The sequence below is a fragment of the Arvicanthis niloticus genome, chromosome 2 (assembly GCF_011762505.2).
Source record: "Arvicanthis niloticus isolate mArvNil1 chromosome 2, mArvNil1.pat.X, whole genome shotgun sequence".
In the NCBI taxonomy this organism is placed as follows: domain Eukaryota; kingdom Metazoa; phylum Chordata; class Mammalia; order Rodentia; family Muridae; genus Arvicanthis; species Arvicanthis niloticus.
In genome coordinates, this window is record NC_047659.1 from 4,202,690 (window position 1) to 4,211,342 (window position 8,653).

General features: G+C 43.2%; 1 pseudogene; it reads right to left on the reverse strand.

Moving 5' to 3' along the window:
* Positions 1-1,915: 1,915 nt before the first annotated feature.
* On the reverse strand, positions 1,916-8,160 carry LOC117702813 (disks large homolog 5-like; annotated as a pseudogene).
* Between the last annotated feature and the right edge of the window lie 493 nt (positions 8,161-8,653).

Genomic DNA, 8,653 nt, shown 5'->3' on the forward strand with positions numbered 1-8,653 from the left:
TCCTACAAATGATTTCAATGTGGGTAAATAGATTTCCCTCTATGACCAGTTTCAATAGTGATAAAGAATTTTCCCACTATGAATGGTTCACAATCTGACTTTACACCACTGTTTGTCTCCTTTTGTTCTATTGAGCTAGGTGTAGCAGCATGATGACCTGCTGCTCTGTTTCATGTTTCCTTGATGCAAAGTGAACTGACACCGACACTGTGGTGAGCCCCACACTCCTATCGTAGAACAAGAGACTGGTGTTCAGGTCCATAAGTTTCCTTTGAATAGGACCACCTTGGGGCCACCATTTGTCTCATGTGTGCAGCCAGCTGTTGCTGAGCAGCCCTTTGTGCCCCATATCCTGCTGTGGTTACAAGAGCTACATGTTTGCTTTGTGGTTGTTCCTCACATGGGTGGGCCTCCAAACCCAGGGTTAGAAAGTTGTTATGAATGAAGGAAGGACTGGGAAGGGGAAACTAAGGTCACATGGTAAGATTTGGGAAGGCTGGTCTGGGCTAAATATGAAACTATTCACTTTTAAGTGTTGGCAACATGGGTTCTGTTTGATAAAATATTATAGGGTTGAATAACTGAACTGTGGGTTATGTGGAGTCCAGGTGTCTTGGGTAAGACCCATCCTGACCCACAAACACCCTCCTCCTTTCCCTGATGATTTCAACCAAAATGACAACAAAGTTCACAAGAAGGCACAGGGGGCCAAGTTGTGTATCTGACACCTGGAGCAGACAGCACTGGCTTCTTCATGTTAATAAATAGTTTTCTTACAACAGCAACAAGAAAACCCAAAACAATGAAATATTTAAAAATGTTCTTCCTCTCTCTGGTAATTAAACCTTGTATCAAATACTTGATACAAACAATTCCAGGAGCTCTTCCTTGGAGGTGATAGAAAACTTAAAGATGCTGGTCAGACTGCTTAACCAAAATAGTAAGTTTTAGATTCAGTGACAGTCCTGGGCTATGTTGCAGAAAGACTGATCAAAACCACATGTAATTAACTGGCCTCTCAACACACCCATCAATATATATATATATATATATATATATATATATATATATATATATATATATATATGCACATGACCTTCTCCCCCCACACACACAATAAGGAGACCACAATGCTGGAGGAACCATTGAATGTAGACTGTTAAAAGCTGATATTTCATGAGAGTCCCAGGACTCTGTAATCTATCCCTTGGGGACTAAAAAAAATTTAGTAACTTATGCAGACTAGTATGAGACAGTTGGAGAAATTTTTCTCTTGAAGCCTCACATCTCTCACCCAAATTCTCAGCCTGAGAGAAGCCTTTCAGACATCCCTGTTCATCCAGTCAACTCCAGAATACAAGCTCCAGGAAAGAACTCTAGCAACAGTGGCAGAAACCAGGACTGACCAGCTGCTTTTCAGGCTCTGTTAGTGTGACCCAAGATCTCGGTTAGGTTAAGAGACCATCTTGCAATGCAAGGGTTGAGGGAGAGAGAAAAGATACAAGACCCCAACCCACCTCTTTTTTTAAAAAATAATTTTTTGTAGATACTTTATTACATTTTAAATGTTATCCTCTTTCTTCATTGCTGCCACCCAGAAACCCTCTATCCCATTGCCCCTCCTCCTACTTCAATTAGGATACCCTCTACTGAGCCCCCTAATACATCTAGCTGCCCTTGAATTCTCTCACACTGGGCATGCAGCCTTTTGGGAACAAAGACCTCGTCCCCCACCTATGTCTCACAAGGCCATCCTCCCCTACATATGCAGCTGGAGCCATGGGTACAAAGCTAACAAGCTACAGGCGCTGACTTCATCACTCAATGTTTTGTGCCACTACAAAGGAGGCAGCCACATAGAGCCCATCTAGAATAATTGCAAGTTGGTATGTAATGTGTGTTCACCCTATCTATCTTAACGAATTGTAGCTTGTAGTTGAGTCAGAGGGTTTGCTTGCCAATCTTCCAGCTTCTTGAAAGAGCCTAACTCCACAGAAAGTCTTGTAAATGATCCCTGTAATGAACAACTGGATAAGACATAGGAGAGTGCCTGGACAAGTTGGAGGATGGTTTTCTGAGCTTGACTGTGTTTATGGTGAAACATGAGGGCAACCTGCCCCTGGTCATCCTTAGTGCATCCTACCTGCTGCTGCTTGGTGTATTTGTCATATATGTTCATGCTGGCCTCCACACCCAGCCTCTTTGTTTCCTTAGAACCCATCCAGTGTAATCTGCTCCCTAAGCACCTGCCTGTTCTTGTTCCATAGGATTTTTACTTGAGTCTTCATAAGAAGAGATTCTGTAAGGAGGTGACAGTTCCTGATGCTGAAGCACAGAGAATAAATGGTGATTCCTAGGCAGCATCCATCTTCCTCCCGCTTCTCCAAGTACCGTCTTTTCTCATGATGGGCCCTGATCCCCAGACAGCCCCAGACTACAGACCAGAGTAGCCATGGGACCTCACATATAGGAATTTCAAATTCAGAAGACAGCAACATTCCAGAAGACTCTAGGTACTTCTGAAAATCCTGACACCAACAGGGACTCATGTATCTCCCAGAAGAGGACATGGGCCACACAACTGCATATATGTCATTGGTATTAGAAAACCACCTGTAGGTAGAGACAGTGTAAACCTTCTCTAGGAGAGAACAGACCCAACAGGTCACATCTTCCTATGTGTCTCATGCAAAACAGGTCTATAAATGTGTTTTCAGTGCCCCAGAGACTCAAGGTAGATTGATGTCTCCATTAAGGTGCACACCTTTTCTATCTAGAGGACATTCTGTTGGGAAGGACAATGATTGCAGGGGCTCACAGACTCATCACACTTGATCAAAATGAGTCCAAGAGGTAACAATCCTAGAGCCTTTCTTTGAGCGAGGCAAGCTTCCCGTTGAGAGGCAAAAAGTATGGAACCAGTGTATTTATTTGGGATTTGTTTCAAAGACAATGATGTCCAGACACATTCTGTGTCTACAGCTGGGCAAAACTACAGTGTTAGTCACACACCAGTTAGTCACTCACCAGTAAAGTTGATTTTCTTTAGTCAGCTATTGGCACTTTTACAAGGCCTCACTGATCTGCTGAGGAATTTTCTTGAGATAGGTCATCACCTCGTGGTGTTGCATCTCCAGCATCATGGTCTCAAAGTTGAACCTGTGGGAGGGCATGCTCCATGGAGCAAATAAGACCTGAACTAAGGATTCAAGGATTATATCAATTCAAGTTGAATCGTGGACAACCCCAGCTCACATATGCCACATCCTGGCTCCTTTGTACTGGGTCCTCTTGGTGCTTATTAAACTTGTCAAACTTGGTTTGGGCCCAGTAGAGCTAGGAAATAAAAGAACAAAGCTGACCTGCTTTACCTCCCTGATGGGGCTTGAAGAAATAGATTAGGTCTCCAAGAACTTTCCAAGAGCCTGTGCCACAGGCCTGGGTCCAACTTAAAGCCATAATAACTCTTTTTCTGTTTATTGACAAGAATTTTTAAATCCTTGTGTCTATTGCTACATTAATTACCAGAGAACATATTCAGAATTTACCGGGAATAGGTATTATGACATATATCAGGAGTTTCCAATGACCATTAGAAGTGAGCAGAGAGGTCACGTGCTCTGCTGCTAAAAGTGAAGCTCCAAGGTCTCCTCACTATCATTACCTGAAAAGTGAGTCAGGTAAATCCTCAGGCCCCATCACACTACACAGACTCCTTGGATCTTAAATTGAATACACAAAAACACTCTCTCTCTCTCTCTCTCTCTCTCTCTCTCTCTCTCTCTCTCTCTCTCGCACATGCACACGCACATGCACACACACACACACACACACTCAGAATCCCAAATAAACACAGTGATCTGGCAGTATCTCAGTGTATTATGAACAGATGACTTGCAGCAAATCCAGTCACTGAGGGGCAGCATGTAGAACCAGGTCCTTTAGGCTCTTGACAAGACTTAATGACCCCAAGCACCTCCAGGAAATTACAAAAATGATTGACCGTAAACACACAGTAGCTAGTCTCTCCCACAAAGCAACAGCAGTCCAGGCTTCTCAAAATGACTGATGAGAGCTCACCCAGTACTACCTTTAATTGAAGACTGTGATTCATGCCAAGGGCTCTGATTTACATTGGAGGAACTAAAATGGCCCATGACCCCATCTCATTCTTATCTGAACTTCAAGTTCTGTGTCGAATATCCAATCAGCAAAATGAATTTGGACATGAGAACAACCTGAAGTTGTAGCCTCCTATGATATGTGGAAATCTGGGCTCAACAGAGAAGGCTCAAGATAGTCAGCTGAGAACTGGGCATAATGACTACCTGTTTTTCAAATCCTTGTCAGTATAATGTGCCAGGATACCCCAGAGTTCGTCTCTCTCATTCTTCATCTTCTCAAAGTCATTTTTGAGCTTCTCCAACCTCTTCACTCTCTGCTCCTGCTCACTGATGGTGAAGGCTTGGGAGGACTCTTTCCCAACAGACCCTTCAGGTAGATAAACAAAAGTAAACTTGTAGGGAAAATAGGACAGGGAAAAAAGAAACCATGCTGAGTCCCACACAGAAACCTGAAGAGGGAATTCTAGAGACACAGTGAATCCCTGAAAGAGCAGGAAAGCTCTGGACTCCACACCTATGTCCCTGCTCCCAACAACCATCACTAAACATATGGCTCAGTCCCTACTGCAGTCCCACTAACCCTGAAATGCTTAAGCTTTCCCAGTCAAGAAGAAATTGAGGACATTGTCAGCTTCTATCTGACAATGGAGTCTGTACTGCTTAGCCCAAACATATTGACCATAAACACCAGCACCAAACATCTCCCACAAGCCAACACCTCTCCATGCCTCTTAGATGCATGATGAGAGATCATACACTAGTCACTTACCCCAGACTGTGATTCAGCCCACATCACTTGTGTTCATCATGAGCATCCAAGGAGTAGTCCATTTTAACATAGCTGAATTTATGACCACAAAGATACAGCATGGATGTGGTTTTCAGCAGGAATTTGGGATCCATAAAGTGTGTCACACTATCCACATCATAAGCACAATTCCTTCTGTAGCTCTGACTGTTGGGAACTAATAACAAAGCCTAAGACACTTTACATTTGAAGATGTCCATTCCTAACTGATACTTCTACTGTTAAAAGACTGTGAACCACACATGAATACAGACAATTATTATGAGATAAAAATTAGAGATTGCCTTTATATTCATTAAAATATATTAATTTTATTCAATACCAGCTTAAAGTGGAGGAGTCAAAGTATACATTATACAGTCTTAGCAAAACAGCAAATTACAGTAACAAAAAATAATAAATAACAAAACTTCAAATGAAAAGAAAGAAAATCATGTACTCAAGGCAATCAAAACTCTAATTAAAACCAAAACACAATAATTAAGCTAAGCAGCATTCCCTTGCTGTAGAATTTGCTGCACTAACCTATAGCCTGTTGCTGGCTTTGGAAATATTGTACAAAGGTAGTCAGCAATGGTAACAATCTCTTCAAGATGAATGTAGGTGTGCCCCATTGGGGTGGGGGTTTGCTGTTGGACAATTTCTTCCAAGGGAAAGCATGTGTCATGTTACAGACAATACCTCAAAGTCTTTAACATTTGCTTGACTGATCTCTCTGAAATTATTGCTGATGACTCATGAGGACAAGTGAAAATTTACATTTTGAGGCTCCTCCTGGATGACCAGCAGATCTTCATGTCCCTCAGCACTTCTTTGAAGCCTTCCATACATGCACTCTTGCTGGACCATAGTCTAGACAAAAATAAAGGCCTTGTAACATATAGGAACCCAAAGAAAGGAAGAAAATGCAGCCCAAGATTGCCATGGTTATAGGGATGAGATGCAATGGTGGTTCACTTGCTTTGCACACCCAGTGCTGCTGGTGAGGAGTTGTGTCTGAGGGAGATCTTGACCTGTTCTGTGTCCTATTTGAGCTTCTGTTGAAGTATTTCAGACCTAGGGGAGGAAGAGACAAAGGCCTGGTGAAGACCTGCCATGTCAGCTATCCAGCAAACACCAGGTATATTCATCAGGACAATCCCGTATGACCTTTGAGCTGAGGTCATCCCCTGTATTCCCAAAAATGAAGGGCCAGAGAGCACCTGGGCCTGGAAGTTTTTCTCAGTTTTAATAAATGGCTTGAAAGTGAACTGTGAAGTACACACTGTGCTAGAGTTAAACTAAAATGACACACTTCTTCAATAGTCCATATATAATGAATTGAAAAATAACTGTGTAGCAATGTGTGAATAGAGCACTGTATAGCAGCCTTCTAGAAAGCCTAGCCACCATTCAAGTGAAGGCTGCTATTATATCTGGAGTACAGGAACCTGCCTGTGTTTCTCTTGTGAAACCCTCAATCTGTGAATCCCCAGAGAATCCATCCCCCAGGAAATCCATGCTCACTGAAGAGATACTATAATCAGCAAGTGTGTGCGGTATACAAATCTGCCCAAGGGAAAGCATTGAAATGTAAAAGAGATATTAATGAAAAAAGAAACGATACCACTATATTTATAGCTTCTCTAGTATTATTTGTGGGGAGACTGTGGACCCCTACTTCTTGTTCTGTGGCTTGTCCTGCAGGGCAGTAAACAGGGTCCAGGAGATAACCTGAAAGAGAGAATGGGAGAAAACAGCCAAATGCAAAGGAAGATATTCCTATAGTCTGATCAAATCCTAATTTTTACTTTTTTTCACACAGTGGTTATAAACACATAAAGGCAGAATGTGGGAAAGGGGAAGGCGCAGGACTGTAGTTTTTCAGGGGGCGTACAGGGTATCAGCTGGGTGAAGGTTCAGGAAACAGGCCACTATGACTGTCTATATTCACTTGTCCTTATCTAAGTTGGTACTATATAACAAGGCTACCTATCCACAATGTCTATGACTATCTAGGCTGGTAAATTTCCACCAAGACTACTTGTTTACAAGATCTTATAGCCATCTGTTCAGTGTTTGTCCACAGAAACCAGGACTTTGTGTTAGCAGGCTGACTTAGACCTATGGCTGATTTTAGACATTCGGTGTATAAGCAAGGCTGCCCCTGACATCTCCTCCCTTCTCCAAGTATAGAAAGACCATGGCAATTCCAATGTTGCAAAGGCAGGGATAGAGGCCTGGCCTCCACTAATTAATGGGGACCCTGTAATGGCTCTGATCCTCCTGTCATTGTCCAGTGAGGCATGAGGGGCAGACCCATCCCGATGTCTTTTTTCCTGGAGAAGGGATACTTTTGACATTAAACCCTATGCAATCAGGCTTGTCCCTCAGGGAACCCAGAAAGATATTTTTAATTTTTATTTATATTCCCTTGCAGTGCTTAGCCTCGCAGACTATTCAAGAATTTAGATCACAGGTCAGAGGGGGTTCTGGGTGGCCCCTCTCTGCTTGGTCTAGGGTTGGGAGTCCCCTCTTTTAGGTTGAGTAGAGAATACCCTGGATAGTGCAACAACCTCGTCCTGTGTCTCATGGTCTTCCATAGCTAACTTATGATAATGTATCTGAATTGGTTTGGCTATCAAATTATCTACCTGTTATTTCGCAAAGTTAGTCAGCCTATATAAGACCCAGAAACCAAAAGGAACAAGTAAAAATATCCCAAGTAATGGTCTTAAAATGAAAGGAAGTAGGGTTAACAGTCATGGAGGGGTTGAAAATCAATTCTTGTACCAGCTCTCATCTTTGTCCCTCATGTTCTCTTTAACCATCCCTGTCTTCATCTATGTAAAAGCAACATTCGTCTTTAAGGGCTGTACAAAGTCTAGACCTGTACACAGTCTTTTCTATTGTAAAAGAGTAAATCAAGTCCAATAATGTCCTTTGCATTTTTGGAGGATCACTTCAGACAGCAAAACGAGGGATTTCTACAGATTAATGATGTCAATCTCTAGTCTTTATTATGAAAGACTCTAATTACAAAACAGTAAAATGGAAGCCTTGCTTTCTGTCCTGTGAGAGGGCTGGATCCTAGCCTCTCTGAGCAAGGCACCGTAGCGCAGGAGGGGGGACCTGTGTCTGAGATAATTCCAGAAGTGGCATCCTTAGACACCTCTCCATACCATAGAGCTGGAAGGGGTGGTGGTCCCAGGACCAGGAGCTCCTCTGCCTACAGTGATAGGGTAGCATTGATGGCCTGGGAGGTAGAGCAGAGGGAAAGGCCCTTGAAGAAGCAGCCAGGAAAGTCACTTCCAGCCTGGGTGCCTGTCCCCCTGACCTGAGGGTTTGAGATGCAGCTGTTCCTCCTGCTGCCACCATATGGTAGGCATTGAGAGGAAGAGTGCTGTGTGAAAGTCCCTGAGCCATGGAGGGACCCAGACCTGGAGATTCTGGAAGAAGCTTGCTCTCTGAAGCCACTGGATTCTGAAGACCAGCAGATGGCCAGTTATAAGAACCCAGGTGAGATGGCCTCAGTGGTCAGTCAACCAAACCCACTGCTTTCCCACCTGACCAGGGAACCATCCTATGTGATTCTGGGGTGACTGGACTGTTGCCCTCTTCCCTCTAAGAGCCTCATACACCCTTTTGAGAATGAGAGGGTGGTGTTCAGTTTCCTAAGGGTCTTTTAAATAGGACACCAGATCCTTGGAGACAACGTTGGTCACGTGTGCAGCTAGCTGTT